At 43.9% G+C, this 15,875-nt stretch overlaps 1 protein-coding gene across 1 annotated transcript in view; it reads left to right on the top strand.

Annotated features, from left to right (window-relative positions):
* The first annotated feature begins 136 nt into the window (after window positions 1-136).
* PRCP (prolylcarboxypeptidase) overlaps window positions 137-15,875 on the top strand; it is a 33,916-nt gene continuing 18,177 nt past the window's right edge. The window contains exon 1 of the mRNA XM_086614421.1: window positions 137-165. The gene's annotated coding sequence lies outside the window, so the exon portion shown is untranslated. The remainder of the gene's footprint in view (window positions 166-15,875) is intronic.

The raw sequence follows: 15,875 nt of genomic DNA, 5'->3' as shown, positions 1-15,875 counted from the left end.
ATAAAGCGGCGGGGCCGCGGGCGCGTCCCGCTCCTCCCGGCCATGCTGCGGCTCCTCCTCTTGCTGCTGCTGCTCGGCGCGCCCGCCGCCCTGCCCGTCCCCCGCCGCCGGCGGGGCGCGGCGCCGCCCGCCCGCCCCTACCTCACGCGCTACCTCAGGCAGCAGGTAGGAGCCCGCCGCGGCCCGGGAGGGCGGCTCCGGCCCGCCCTCGCACCGCGCCCGGGTGTCCTCGCTCCGTAAAGAGGCCGGTGTTGGAGGGGCGGCCGCCGCTTCCCGCTGGGGGCGATCCCCGGCGCGGCGCTGGGCCGGCGGGGAGCGGCTGCGGTGAGGGGAGGCCGGCCCGGGAGGGCGCGCTGCCGGGCTCGCAGGTGCCGCCGGTGGAGTTTCTGTCACTTAGAGGTTTGCCCGCTGCTCTGAGGAGCCGGTGGTGCGGGGCGGGCTCGGGCAGGAGTTTCCGTAGGGATTCAGGGCGCGTTTTCTTCTGTCACAAGCCTGGTGTAGCCGCAGGCCGGACAGTGCTGGGTGTCGCAATGCTCTGCCCCTTTGGTAAAATATTCCAGGTCTTGAATATTCCACTTTGGTTGCAACTACTTGAAATGACTGCTGGTCTCCTCTGTTGTGTCTGCACACCCTGTCCTCGCGCCGGAGTCTGAATTCCAAAACACACTGCACAGCACGTTGGCAGAGAGAGGCCGGGGCCAGGTTGTACCCTGATGGCATTTACAAATAGCAGTTGTGAGATTTTTTTTTGTCTGTTTTAAATATGGAACAGATTCCTCTTACCAGCCTGAGCTTTGTTCTTCTGTCTGCTCTGACAATTCTCCTCACGATCGTAGCGCATGGACAGGACAGAGGACTACACATGCTAGTGTGGTCCCCTTACAGGAAACTTGAAACCCACCTTGCTTTAATAGGTTTTCTCCAAAAAAGTCAATAGTTTCTTTGTACGTGTCAGGGAACATCTGCAACTTCACCTGTGCTGTACTTGATTTTTACAGGGGAGGTCATGGTTCTGCTTACTGGGAGGCACAGTAAGGGAAGGGGACACTTTTCCAGTATTCTCTTGATTTGATTAGAATCAGGCTTGTAGCCTGCATCTGAATTTTATGCTCTGGTCCACGTAGGGAGTGGTTGGAAGGAGGAGGTGTTCAATTCATAGGGATCTTGGATGATATGTGGATTGAACATGTCCTTTTTCAACTTTGTAGAGGTGAACTTATGGAATAAAGAAAATGGGAAGATTACGCTTTCAGAGAGAACAGACATGAAGAAAACGGATAAGCCTTCTTAGATTGTTCTGAGTAGCTATGGGGTAATTTAGAGTCGAGGTGCCTGTCACTAGGGGTGTGAGAGGTGTGTTGGTAACAGTTTTCATGACAAATCCATACATTGGGATTCTGTTCTGCAGACTGTTGGTAGTTTGGGAGCAATCCTCTTCCAGTGGTCTCCCTGCATAAATCCTTGTGTCTTGAAAGCATCTCTGTCTAATGTTTTTCAATCACTTGGGCAGTGATTTGAGATTTGGGTTCTCCCATTAACTCCTCTAGTAGCCCTGAAGCATGTTTTTGTGACACACCACAGACACATTCTGTGATGTGTGGTCAGCGTTGGCCAGGATGTCAGTCCTGCGGTAGTGTTGTAACTCTGAGCATGACACCTAATTGTTCTGGTGTGTTGATTGCTGCACATTGCTGGCATGGTATCAGTGCTACTAATTCTGTGCCATGGTTGGAACCACCCTTTGTCACCATGCTGTAACGCCTCCGTCCTCGTCCCCTTTTGGATTGTGGTATCAGCTGTCGGCTGAGACAGCGGTGTGCCCTCTGGTCACCAGCAAAGCAGCAGAGCTGCCATGTACCTGAGATCTGTGGATTTTGGGAGGTAGATAGATATTGAGAGAAGCAAGGGAAGAGTCCTCATGACATCTTCTTACGAAGAGGATGTCACATCTTGCTCTCTTTGGTGTCTTCCAGGTCCTCTTTTCCTACTTCAAGCAAAATCATACTGGCTGAGAGTGGCTGTGGGAAGCAGGAGTCCTATTCACAGGCCTTGAAGTCCTTGTTTTTCTTTTCCAAAGGCTTACTAGTGTTGCTGAATGTGGTGGAAGATGTCTGTATTAGTGTGTTTTTTGTATTCACCTGAGATTTGAATGCTGCTGCCTGGCACTTGAAAGATGTAGGGTTAACATAAGAAGTCTAATCGCACTGAGGGCGTAAGACTGCTCTTTATCAGTAGCACAGCATGCAGAACTGACAGGCAAACCCTTCAGGCCTTGTGAAACAGCTGTCTGGGAGTTTGTAATTACTTTATGATTCTATAGTGGAACATAAATACCATGATTAACATATTAAATAGGGGTGGTGATGCTTTGCCACCTCTCAGGATTGTTGAAGTTTAATTATTTACATTATAGTTGCTTACAGCATGAATCATCTGCTTCAGTTCCGTGCTGCTAGATCTTTCTTCTTACCTAAAGTTCCTGTTTTGCTTCTCGTTTATGCCTTTGATGGTTTTCAACAGCAGTTAAAATTATTTATATAAAATCGTGCAATATAAAAGTGATTTTACAATACAACAAAATGTTGCACTGTCACAAAGGAAACATTCCTTACACCTACTTCTATAAAAAAATCTTTTTGATGCTCTTTAAATATTTAATACTACCACAAAAGAAAACTTTGAGAAGTCTGAATAGATTTCTTGCATGAATTCTGTTGCTTAAAAATACCTCTTGAGCACTGTGAACAATTAATGTTGCACATTGGAGAAGCGAATTTCAGAAGCTGGGAATTTTCATGTGGAATTACAGTCCCTAAATGGAGACTCTTGGCACGAAGGCTTATAGCCTCGTAGTGTTGCCTGAGGGTTTAGTGTCAGCCTTTACTGAGAAGCAGTGATATCTAAGTCTGCTTCCATAAAAATGGAGAAGTAGCAGGGTCAGAGTTCAGCTCAACACTCATTTACATTGAACTGCCTCCTGTTTACCATTTTAAGTGTCAGGCATCTGTGACAACCGGGCTTAAGTATAGAATAATGAGAAATAAGTCAAGCAATGCTTGTGTCAGCGTGACTAGGATCTTAGCTTGCATGTTGGGCTGTCCATGACCTCAACAACTTTTATTATTTTGGCTTGGGAGTGCGATTCTGGCCCCACTCCCCCTTCATAAGTAACTGGTGCCTTTCAGCCCTTTAATCCTCCAGTGCAGAAGTGAAATTACTCCAGTATAAAGGTACCTCATGCTGGCCCAGATTAGTAGATGGCCCTTGAAGGAGAAACTCTGCCGTCACGCACATCTTTACATCAACAAACGGTATCTGTATTGGGGAAGTTAGTTGTCTTTTTTGGCTCTTCTGATGTACTAGCGTGACTTTTGTAGGCAAGACTATTCTCACTTCTGCTTTGGTAGCTTGCTTGTTAGCAGGTTGCTTGTGATTTGTGTGTTAAATTCATCAATCCGAAACTGAACTTTGCAGAGAATGATGTGCAGGATGTACAGAGCCACAGGAAGACCACCACTACCTGACTGGTTTCTTTGTAGGCAGCGATGTCAGTGACCACAACTCAAATTTGTTGGAAAGACTTGGTGAGGTATCCAAGAGCCATTGGCTTCTCTTTGCCCAAGTAGAAATAACCTCAAAGCATAGTGGGGGTTTGGAGTCAGGCAGCTTTTCCGACCTTGGGGGAGCCTTGTCTTGCACCTCTGCATTCCTGTCTTCAACAAACGTATCAGCAGTACAAAAACCATAGCTTGAGAACTTGTGCTGCTTTAAGTGCAGTGAGGATTGTGCTGGGAGGATTGTGCGTTACGTTTCCTGATATTTGAAGGATTCTCAGTGATAAGTTTATCTTTTCCAGAAAAGAGAACAGATGTGATGTCTCTTCACTCAGTTTGATAATTGGTGGCTGTGCTAGTGGAACCTTCACCCCAATCACGCTTTGTAAGCACATCACTTGCTTTGTGAACTGGGATGAACTGGCCTAAGAACCAATGTAACAAGTACAAATTAAGTTACATTCAGCAAGTTCCTGAGCCTGGTCCTTCAACCAGATTGTGTTTTGAACTAAGTGTCAGTTGTGTCACCATTTCCAGAAGATGGGTTCTGACTGCATTTAGTAACTTCCTAGATTTCATATCTATGTCAGCATTTCGTAGCTTAGTAAATACATGTGCAAGTTTTTGTGCTCTGAAATGCATCTGTGCTTCGCATTGTGTGTACCTAAAAGGAAGCTTCAAAGTAATGAAGTTTCAAAAGTAATGCAATTTGATCTTTTCTGGCTGTATCAGGTGTCTTTAATACCCTATTTTGTGTTACAGACTCGAGTTCTGAGACATGGAAAATGAAAGCCTTGATTGAGAGTGCAAAAGTCAGAATGCAAGTTTCAAACCAGAAAAGAGAATTTGAGAAGGACCGCAAAGGAGAAGCAAAGACACATTTTTCAGAGTTTTCAGATAGATGGTTCCTTCTGTTTTACAGGAAGGGCCAATTTAGAGGAAACCAGTGAATCCCAGAACTTTCCTGCTCTGACTGAAAATGTACTACAGCAAAAACCAATTTAACGTTGGTCTCAGGTCACTGCATGAATAAGAAGAGTAAAGGAAAGTGAGGTGAAGAGATTAGATCACCTCTTCCATGACAATGCTGTCTTAATTTATCTTCTTAAGATGGCAAATTTGAATTAATACAAACTAAGGGTGCAGTTTTGCTCTTAAATGTTGCATCTTTTGTACTCACAAAAAGGGAGCTCACAATTACGGAATAAGATACCTTTAATCCAGTCCAGCACTTTCCAGTCTTTGAAATTTTCACTGTTGTATGTAAATGAGTGTCACTAAAACTACGAATACAACAGTACAGTGTCAGCTGTTTTAATGCTAATGAAGTAATTGTCAACCATGCACCTAAGTCTCACTTTTAAGATATTAAGACAGATGGAGATTAGCACTTTAAATTTTGGTTAGCAGTTTTTTTCAGCATCTTATTGTGACTCAGGTTGGTGTCTCAGAATAGTAAGAGATGCAGGGAATGGTTAAGATGGGTTTGTTTTTCATGTCTGGCACCATAATACAATAGCACTTTTAACTTCTGGTGAAGGAAAAAACAAAGTGCTTTTTACAGAGCCCCTTGGTACCAATTAAAAGTTGTGTCAGTGGTTAGAGGAGAAGTGATGCTGATGTTTGTCTCAGAGGGGAATTACTTGGAATATCTGTTTTACTCATCAAGCAGTACAGGAGTGCCTGGCAGTTCTTACTCTGTGATTTCATAGCGTGATTTACAACAGGAGCTGTAAGCTCTAAACCAGGTCCATAAGCAGAAACAATAGCTTGTATTCAGTGGACAGGAAAACAGGGAAGTACTTGTTAAAGCTTGTCAGTGAATTTTTATTTTTATGCACTCCTTATCTGTGGGTCACAATGCAGCCAGCCTCTCAAGTTAAGGAGGAAACAATTTCCTCACAACCTCTTCCTTTCACAGTCTCTTCCTTCAGGTGAGCAGTTAATACTGGAGACTACAACAAGCATCAGCGATCACCATGGTCTCTGAAAATAAGTATTTTTAAATCTTGCTAGCTTGACTCATTAAGAGCTGTAGTCGGCCACTGCAAGATTTCTGATAGACTGCCTTGATTAAAGAAAGTCTGAAGGACTAAACAATAGACAAAGCTGCATATGGCTGAAGTAGCAAGCTGTCTACATATTAACTTCATTGGAGTTTTGACTCATACCCATTATCCATGCGTTTTCTCCGAAATGGGGCTTGTTTGCCCAGTGTGCAGGACACCAGTCCACACACTGAGCCGAGATGCTGCCTTATTACAGAATTGCATGAGTTTGGGTGGCTGGCCCAAGCCAGCACACCCCTTCCAAAATTCAGTAAACATTTTTACAGTAGGTATTAGCATATTTACATATTCATTGTTATTCTCTTAAACTTGGTTAATTCTCTCACCTAGCATGTAAATTAGTTCACATGCTCAGTCCTTTGCCTCCGCCCCTTTCTTTTGGGTCTGGGGTATGTTTGGGGCGGGTGGTCTGTCAATCAGTGGTTGTAATCTTCTGCCGGAATTACCTTTCTTCCAGTTACCACTGGTTCTTGCTTCCTTAATATTCATGGTGTTCTTCCAATCTTGTTAACTTTTTCTCATCACAAGATGTTTTCCGTATCAGTCACTGAAGTCCTTGCTTTGACACTTTCATTAGTGATCAGTGGCTAGCAGTCGTTAACTCTTGCCAGATGTTTGGGACTTACAAGGACGTGTGTCCTCTTGAGGTATATTTTAAGGCTTCTCCGATATCCCTCATTATCTTAAAAGAATTAGTCTAGTATGTTTTTGCAACAATCCATTTTTTCCAGGACGTTCTTCTCTTGAGGAGGACTTGACAATCCAAGGATAATTGTTCTGGTTTCAAACATTATGTATGTATTTGCTTTATCTAAGTACATGCAAACAGGCTACTGTGTACGTGCAAGCTGCTAACTTAAGTCTTAGCAGATTCAAGCAAACCTTAACTAAAACCTTTTAACTTTTCCATGGCTGGACAACACATGGGCTTCCAGCAGTTGAATCAAAGTCTTAGCTCTGAATTTCTTGCTTTTTTGGGGAGGAGGGGGCTGCGTGGGGAGATAGGGAAGGAAATTAATTTCGAAATGGAATTTGATGTTAATGTGTTCTGTATGGACTTCTTCATCTGACTTGGAGGAGATCAAGACCAGCCAACGGTGTAAGTTGTCCTAGACTGTGCAGATAATTTGCAGCATATGCCAAACTGGTGAGAGACTAGAGGTCATGCTTTGTCACACGTCATTTTTGATGATTCAGTTACGGACAGAAGAATTGCATTTATTGTCAGCACAGTCAGTAGATGCTGTTCTCCTTACCTGTGGTGTAGGGGGATAGTTCTCTTTTATGTTTTTAGTTGCTGCCTCCTACGCTTTACTCGAGCTCTAGGGTGCCTGGAGTATTTTCTAATACTCAGCACTGTTGTAGTGCTACTGCCAAGTGGCATTATTCCTGTCAGTTGTGCTGTGGTTGCTGTTCTCTAAACACATATAGTGAGCAAAGAACAAAACTTCTCATCCTTTTGGGTAGTTGTTTCTATCTTCAAATTGACAGCAGCTTTTTCCATTTTTCTTTCCTATAGCTGAGATACTAAGTTTATGTACAAGCTCACCACTATGTCAGGCTTAAAGTGAGAGTAATTAGGTGAAGATTACCTGGAAAAGGTGTTTGTAAAGTAAGATCTGAGAAGTGTCTTCTCTTTCCAGAAGAGGAGAGGGTTCACTGAAAGGCCTGCCTGTGTGGGATGTGAGTATGCAGGGGAGCTATAATACTGAGTGCTAGCTTCTCCCACTGACTGCTGATACAGATGCACTTGGTGGTGCATCTTCTTTCATTCCTAGTTAATTTATTCTGCTTCTAAAGGGAGTAAGTTTCCTTGTATTGTGAAGAAAAAAAAAAAAACCCCACTTTCTAAAAGCATCCACAAAGGGACTTAGTGTGAAAAAGCTAGTCAGAGGTAGGCTTAGGTGGTAGTTTCCATGTAGGAACTTCCTTTCTAGACAACAGGAACAGAAAGTGATGAGCATCAGTCCCTTTGACTTCAGTGGGCCTTGGACTGAGGCCAGGCTGAACTAGAGGAAGTGGGTGAAAGCAAAACTAGCATGAACAAAACATTTGATTTATGCCTTAAAGCAGCAGCTTGCTTTTCCTTACTGCCTGACTCCCTGAAAATCAAGTCTTCCATAAAAGCTGTTCAGAACCACATGCTGCTCTGGAAGCACTGGCTTTTCTGTAGTATTTCCTATCCAGTGGTAAATGCCTGGCCACCTACAAGCAGACAGTTTTCAGTCCTGTAAGTCACTGCTTCCAGAGGGGAAATGTAGAGTTCTCTCAACTCCTAAGCAGCAGCTCCTGTCCTACAAGATAATGGCTCATGGCTTTTAGCAAGGTCTTTGGAGTTGTTTAGAGTCTGTTCTGAACAGGGTAGTTCCTAACAAAATGTTCTTGCCTATTAAGTTGTTAAAGGAAAATAGAAATGGAAAAATCTGTTTGGATAAAAAAATCCGAGTCTCTATTTAGATGAGAAAACTGATGCTTTGCTATGAGAAGAGCAGCATCTGTGGGCCAGCTCAGTTCTGAGTGTTTGCTGCACTGATGTGAAGACCCATCATGTGTCCATACGCTTGCTAGAGCTTTTCAGCCACTAGGAAACTTTTGTACTGGTTGTGACAAGAGACCTGGATGTTTCTGTTGTATAGTACAGCAATCTGTAGAGAAACTTTTCACCTGCAGGGACCCATGGATGTTATTTCCCTGAATGCTGCTGGTCTCCCTGTCATCCTGTCTACCAAAGTCTTGGAGCCCTGCAAGCAGACAGCTCTTCAGATATGTTGCAAGCTTGCCAGAGAAGCAGTTGCTGTGTGGTATTTTTGCTGTTGCATCAGGGCTGTATGACTAATTGCTGCTTTGTTTTCTCAAATTGTCTTCTCTCCTCCCTCTTAGAAGCTTATCAGAATCGGTAGCTATTAAATAAACGATCCACAGTGGCATGTGTAAATCCCTGGCACTGGGCCTTGTATAGTTACTCAGTGCCTTTTAATGTTGCCATTTTGCCTGTACTTTATCTAACTAGAATAATATTTGAGTGGGTGACAGGACAGTTTTCACTCTCTCTTCCCTACCCCCTCTCCCCCTGTGGGTCACCTGTTTTGTGTGGGATTAGCTGGAGAAAATAAAATACGAGTAACAGTGGTTGAACTGAGACTGGGAGAATAATAGAATGGTGCAAATTTCCTTGTAGTCTGAAAATCTGGGAGGTAAAATGATTGCAACTTGAGTTGACCTTTAAAAATATTTGGCGAGTTAGAAAGTTCTAGCTTGAGGGGGGAGGGTTAGAGGTATTTTAAATATTTAATTTGACCAAATCAAAATATGTTCTTGAATATGAAATGCTTCCCTTCCCTGTGTCCTTGTTTACAAAAAGGCTGAGGAAGCCTTTTAAACAAAAACCATTTTGATCAGGGAAGATCAAACTTATTTTGCTTAAACAGTTCTATTAAAAGCTTGAGAATATTGCCAGCAAAACTGGAATGTTTTTATACTGCTTAGTCTGTGACATGTTGAAGGTTTGTATACAATTTTTTCCTCCCCTCTGAAGTTAATCCTCCAAATGTCATGGATTTGTAATTCAATCTGGAAGGCAGATGGAAAAAGTTGCAGGCCTTTGCCTGTTACAGGTTTGAGAGACCTTTCACAGGATAACTTTGGTTTTGCTGGTATAGTGCATCTTATTCGTGCTTATTTCTGCCTCACGAAATAATGCACTTAGGGACCAAATGGGTCAAAGCTCTATTACTCAACTCCTTTCCCCATCCCTTGTCCCATGGAATAATTTCACCAGGATAATAATGCCTTTAACGGAAGCATCAATGATGTGAGCATTTAGTGTGCTTATCACATAGTAATTTGTTATAAATTTACATAGTTGATTGATTCTCAGTGGCACAAGCCTCTCTGTTGCTTGGAGAAGAACAGAGTGGGGAATGGAGGGAATGGAGAGTGTGGCGAAGGAATGTCAGCAGTAAAGCTGATTGAAGTGATTCCTGACATCTCCCGCCTTGGTCACTTGTTCTCTCCCTTGTGCTGGAGCTTTGCCGCTCTCTAGTCTGGGGTGGCAAATTTTCGAAAGGCCTCTGGGACCTCTTGGACTGTCCTTCCAACTGGAGGAGTTGTAGTGAGGAATTGCATCCTCACTGGGACTGGTGGAATATTTTACATTTAAGTAGTTGAAGTCTAAATGCGTTGATGGACTTCATCTTTACATGGTAAGGAGAATCTGGTGTTTCAGTTGCAGCACAACTACTAATGGTTTGTGGAAGTTTGGGTTTTCGTTAGCTGCTTAGGTTTCCAACATAAAAATAACTTTTCATCCTACAGAGTTTGGGAACTGTTTGTTTTTTTAACAAGGGCTGACCCGAGTAGCCCGGTGCTTTCCTACAGCATATCCTGTAGCTGTTTAAATGTTCTTCAGTCTTTTAAGTGTCTTGTCCAAACTCTGTGACTCAGGGCAGGAGTAGAGTTCCTGCCTAAGGTTTTCCTTATCGGTGCTTTTCAATCACTGAAGTGATAAATGAGTGCTAAAAGCAGACTTTGAACAGTTGCAATCTCCCAAGAGCAGGTGACGTGGCTTTTGTAGCATAAATGAAGCTTCAGTAAAATACACGAAACACGATTCTAGTCAAAGGCCAGTGTGTTCACAAGAAGATAGTTGTCATGAAAGAGATGCCTAGATTTGTTTTGGGGAGCATGTTTGGCTCCCAAATTCCAACCAAGGGAAAACTGGTAACGATTATTCTAGACCATCACTAGTAGAATGGAAGCTGGAAGAGGCAAACAGCGTGCCTGTTATGTCTGCTTTGTTAAATGTGACAGATTAACGAAGTAGAATTAAAACCAACGAACAAAACCTCTGAATTATGGGGAGCGTGGAAGATTATAATTACATTGAGTCCATCTCTTCCAATTTTCTTACATTATTTATGTGTAGGCCTTTCAAGTTAGTGGGTTAATATAGCCTGATGTAGGAGGGTGCACTTTACATCTCCCTGCTCTTCCACAGAGCATCAAATGATTATGCATTTCAGCAGCCTGGTGCTAATTTTCAGTCTCTGCTGTCCCTTGCACAAGTATCAGCCTAGAAAGCAAGGAAACACCTCATTCCTTGCATGTAAAATAGAAAAGATAAAACAAAGCTAACTTTGATTTCCTTGTCTTTTTTTTTTCTTCTACACTAAATGAGCAGGGACAAACTTAGAGAATCTTACCAGCTGTTGGTGAGATGAAGCCTCAGTCCTGACAAGCTATGATATGCAAAAATGTGCAATAAGAGGAAACAAAGCAACAAGAATAGTGTCAGGGAGGGAGGCTTTTTTTAAAAACTGATTTTTATTTAGGTTTAGCTTCTGGTTCTGTGTCTCCCTTGCTATGAAGGTATAAATAGTGTGTGTATATATATATTTAGTGATACTGTGCTACTGCAATGGTTTTTGAGTTTGAATATTTAATTATATGTAATAGTATTTGTAACAAAACTTGGAGCCCCTTGAGTACGATGCTGTACAAAGATGGCAAGGCAGCCCCTGCACTCATGAACTTTCAACTTAAATGGAGGAAGCAAAGATGTTCTTTAAGAGGAAGCAGAACTAATAAGGCCAGCTAACTGGATCGGAGTCCCACACCCTGTCAGGAGTAAAACTAGGAATAAAAACACATTGGTGAAATCCCAGAGGCTAGTGCCCACACTGCTGTTTGTGCAGGAGGATTTCCTCACGCTATCCTGTATCTTCCTGTCCTCAGGAAATAAATCAGACAGGATGAGCACTCAAAACAACTCCATGAACCCTTGGAGGGTAGAGCATGCCTCTTAAAATCCCCTGGCTTCTTACTCATAAAATAGCTGACTTGATTTCAAATGGAATATCTAAGTTTGGGAAAATAATTGATAATGATTCTATGATTGAAGTTTGAGGTGTGACAGCAAGGCTTTCAGACACTTGCAATCTTGCCAGAAACTCAAGTGCATAAAACCATCAGGTGCTGATTTACCAACTTGAATGACATGAAATGCTTTTGGTTAGAAGCTGCCCTGTGAATCAGTCTTTTTTTGGTAAAGGCTTGGGATTGCTGTCCTTCCTCCGTAGTCACTAATGACCTTAAGATGCTGCTAAGAAGGAAGTGGGTTTTGGCCCACATGTCCTGTTTTGTCTTTGTACTTCACACAGAGCCATAGTTCCTGAACACTTCCAGGGGTGTATTAAACAGACTAACATCTGTACAACAACTAACATCTGTTGTGCCTTTTTTGTTGCCTCCCCAGGGGAGATGTGTGGCAGAGTGGCTTGTTTTATTGTAAGCAGACTTCCAAAACAACAAAAACACATTTAAAAAAAGACACCCTGAGATAAGTCATCTTTGAGAGCTCAACATAAGAACATAATGTGCACATATAAGGTTAAGTCAAAGAAATGTGCTGTGTGTTTTGAGCGGAAGGTGGTGAGGTGGGTTTTGGCTCTTCCTTCTGCTTTGTTCAGTGAACCAGTCATAGAATGGTCTGGGTTGGAAGAGACCTCAAAGATCATCTAGTTCCAACTCCCCTGCCATGGGCAGGGAAACCCTCCACTACACCAGGTTGCTCAAAGCCTCATCCAACCTGGCCTTGAACACTTCCAGGGATGGGGCAGCCACAACTTCTTTGGGAAACCTGTTCCAGTGCCTCACCACCCTCGGCAGGGAGGAATTTCTTTCTTATATCTAATCTAAATCTGCTCTCTTTCAATTTAAAGCCATTGCCTCTTGTCCTATCACTACATGCCCTTGTAAAAAGTCCCTCTCCAGCTTTCCTGTAGGCCCCCATTAAGTACTGGAAGGCTGCAATAAGATCACCCCGGAGCCTTCTCTTCTCCAGGCTGAACAGCCCCAACTCTCTCAGCCTGTCTTCATAGCAGAGGTGCTCCAGCCCTCGGATCATCTTCGTGGCCCTCCTCTGGACTCGCTCCAGCAGCTCCATGTCCTTCTTGTGCTGGGGACTCCAGAGCTGAACACAGTATTCCAGATGAGGTCTTGCGAGAGCTGAGTAGAGGGTCAGAATCGCCTCCCTTGACCTGCTGGCCACGCTGCTTTGGATGCAGCCCAGGATATGGTTGGCTTTCTGGGCTGCCAGTGCACATTGCCGGCTCATGTTGAGCTTCTCATCCACCAGCACTCCCAAGTCCTTTTCCTCTGGGCTGCTCTTAGTCTGGAGAAAGCTCCTTGTCCTGAGCTGATAAGCTGCACTTCACTGTAGAAAGTTTCTCTGAGCTGAAGGGTCAAAGCTGTTGACTTGAGCCTTCAGTCTAGAGCTCTCACCAGCTTCTTGGGCACAATGGCTCATGTTGTCTGCCAGTGTTTTCAAACTTGGCGAGTGCTGTTCTCAGTGCCTGTGCTTTGGGTAGTGGTTGCAGACCTCCATCTGGAGCTGGCTGCCTCTTGAGCTATCTGTTGTGTGGATGTATGCATTGTCCCACAAGAGATTTATGAGTCTTCTAACTCAAAGATGTACAGGAAGACACAAAGTGATTCCTTTTTTTAACCACACAAAGTTCATGGAGATTTTTGTACATGGAACTGAAATTTTGCTACTTGCTTGCTTTGTGTCACAGTTGTAGCTCTCAAAGTATTCCCATCCTGCCTATCACAGTTGACAAAAGATTCCCTTAGACTTGTTTGTAACTTATTGCTTTCAGTAATCCTTTTTCTATTTGTATCCTTTTTCTTAATATCAGAATGACTTTGTGTCAGTGTTTTATGTACATCGTACTTGTAAAACATTGCTGATCATAGAATTGTTCAGGTTGGAAAAGACCTTCAATATCACTGAGTCCAACCATTAACCTGATACTACCAAGTCCACCACTAAACCATGTCCCTAAGTGCCACATCTACATGTCTTTTAAATACCTCCAGGGATGGTGACTCAACCACTTCCCTGGGCAGCCTGTTCCAGTGCTTGACAACTCTTTCAGTAAGAAATTTTAATTAATTAAACCTCCCCTGGTGCAACTTGAAGCCATTTCCTCTTGTCCTACTGCTTGTTACTTGTGAGAAGAGACCAACACCCACCTTGCTATAACCTCCTTTCAGGTAGCTATAGAGAGTGATAAGGTCTCCCCTCAGCCTTCTTTCCTCCAGGCTGAGCAACCCCAGTTCCTTCAGCTGCTCCTCACAAGACTTGTGCTCCAGACCCTTCACCAACTTCATTCCTCTTCGTTGGACACACTCCAGCACCTCAATGTCCTTCTTGTAGTGAGGGGCCCAAAACTGAACACAGTATTTGAGGTGCAGCCTCACCAGTGCCAAGTACAGGGGGACAATCACTTCCCTGGTCCTGCTGGCCACACTATTGCTCATACAAGCCAGGATGCTGTTGGCCTTCTTGGCCACCTGGGCACACTGCTGGCTTATATTCAGCTGGCTGTTGACCAACAACCCCAGTTCCTTTCCCACCAGGCAGCTTTCCAGCCACTCTTCCCCAAGTCTGTAGTGTTGCATGGGGTTGTTGTGACCCAAGTGCGGGACCTGGCACTTGGCCTTGTTGAACCTCATATAATTGGCCTCAGCCCATCGCTCCAGCCTGTCCAGGTCCCTCTGTAGACCCTTCCTACCCTCAAGCAGATCAACACTCCCACCCAACTTGGTGTCAGCTGCAAACTTACTGAGGGTGCACTCCATCCCCTCATCCAGGTCATTGCTAAAGATATTAAACAGAAGTGATGATAAGTGCATTCCTGTTTCTAACCAAACTTGCTAGCTAGTCCTGTTTACAGAAACTTAAAACTTTAGGCTGAGTAACTGGCTTAGATTAATCCTAGAATAGTTTAGTTTTTGGAAGAGAACTCTGCATGTCATCTGCTTGAACCTCCCACTCAAAGCAGGGCCAGTTTCAAAGAGGTAGTAGGTTACTCAGGGCGTCTTTCTTACTGCTGACACCCTGGCAGTAATTGTAATTATGAAAATTGTAATTAGAAAAACCTCGTATGTGCTAGTGTATCTTTACCGTTGTTACTTTTAACCAATAGTTAAGGTATTTTAAATGTGTATTAAACTGCTTTTTTCTTTTGCTGTTGTGGTCTATTCTAATTAAGTCTGGTTGCAAAAGTCCTTGCTGTTGTCTTACTCATTTTGCAGAACCATGGAAAATAAATTTTCTGGTTCAACATTTTAATGAAATCTGATTTAAAAAAAAAAGTTAAAAAAAAATCTGGCTGACTTGAGTTGTAAAGTATACTTCGCACCGTTTGTGGGGTTTCTTACTTGTTTGCATACCTGTTCTACGAAGGATGGTGAAAGAAAGCGCTTGTTGAGTGAGAACCAGCAGCTCCCATGTGCTCCCCGCATGTTCCCGCGGGGCGCTTTGGCTACACGACAGCTCCATCTGCTGTTCTCCCTGCAGACGGCCCTTCGTCTGAACCTCTCACTTCAGCTTTACATTGGTTCTTGTGCTTCTTCTGTCTGACTTGGTACGTTTTCAGACAGATTTTACTCTTGTGAGGAGATACTCCTTGGCACACCTCCAAACTGTGTTTGGTGTTCTGGATTCAGAAGCTCTTTGAATTTCTTGGCAATAACCAGCAGTTAGGACATCTCTTTGTCTGCTTTACAAAAATTAGATTTTCTTTTAGAATCATAGAATGGGTTGGGTTGGATAGGACCTTAAAGATCATCTACTTCCAACCCCACTGCCATGGGCAGGGACACCTTCCACTAGATCCGATAGTTCAGAGCCTCTTCCAACCTGACTTTGAACACTTCCAAGGATGGGGCATCCACAACTTCTCTGGGCAACCTGTTCCAATGCCTTACCGCCCTCGGCAGGGAAGAATTTCTTCCTTAGATGTAAATGAAATCTGCCCTCTTTCAGTGGAAATCCATTGCCCCTTCTTTCACTACATGCCCTTGTAAAGAGTCTCTCTTCAGCTTTCTTGGAGGCCCCCTTTAGGTACTGGAAGGCTGCTAGAAGGTCTCTCTAGAGCCTTCTCTTCTCCAGGCTGAACAATCTGAACTCTCTCAGCCTGTCTTCATAGGAGAGCTGCTTCAGACCTCACCTTTGTGGCCCTCCTCTGGACTCGCTTCAGCAGCTCCATGTCCTTCTTGTGTTGGGGACTCCAGAGCTGAACACAGTATTCCAGGTGGGGTCTCACGAGAGTAGAGTAGAGGGGCAGAATCACTTCCCTCGACCTGCTGCCCACGCTGCTTTGGATGCAGCCCAGGATACGGTTGGCTTTCTGGGCTGCCAGTGTTGCAGCCGGCAGTGCCATTGCCGGCTCATGTTGAGCTTCTC

This window comes from Tauraco erythrolophus, chromosome 1, assembly GCF_009769465.1.
Source record: "Tauraco erythrolophus isolate bTauEry1 chromosome 1, bTauEry1.pri, whole genome shotgun sequence".
NCBI classification, from domain to species: domain Eukaryota; kingdom Metazoa; phylum Chordata; class Aves; order Musophagiformes; family Musophagidae; genus Tauraco; species Tauraco erythrolophus.
The sequence above is the reverse complement of the archived record's forward strand: the minus strand, read 5'-3'. Positions and strand labels throughout refer to the sequence as shown.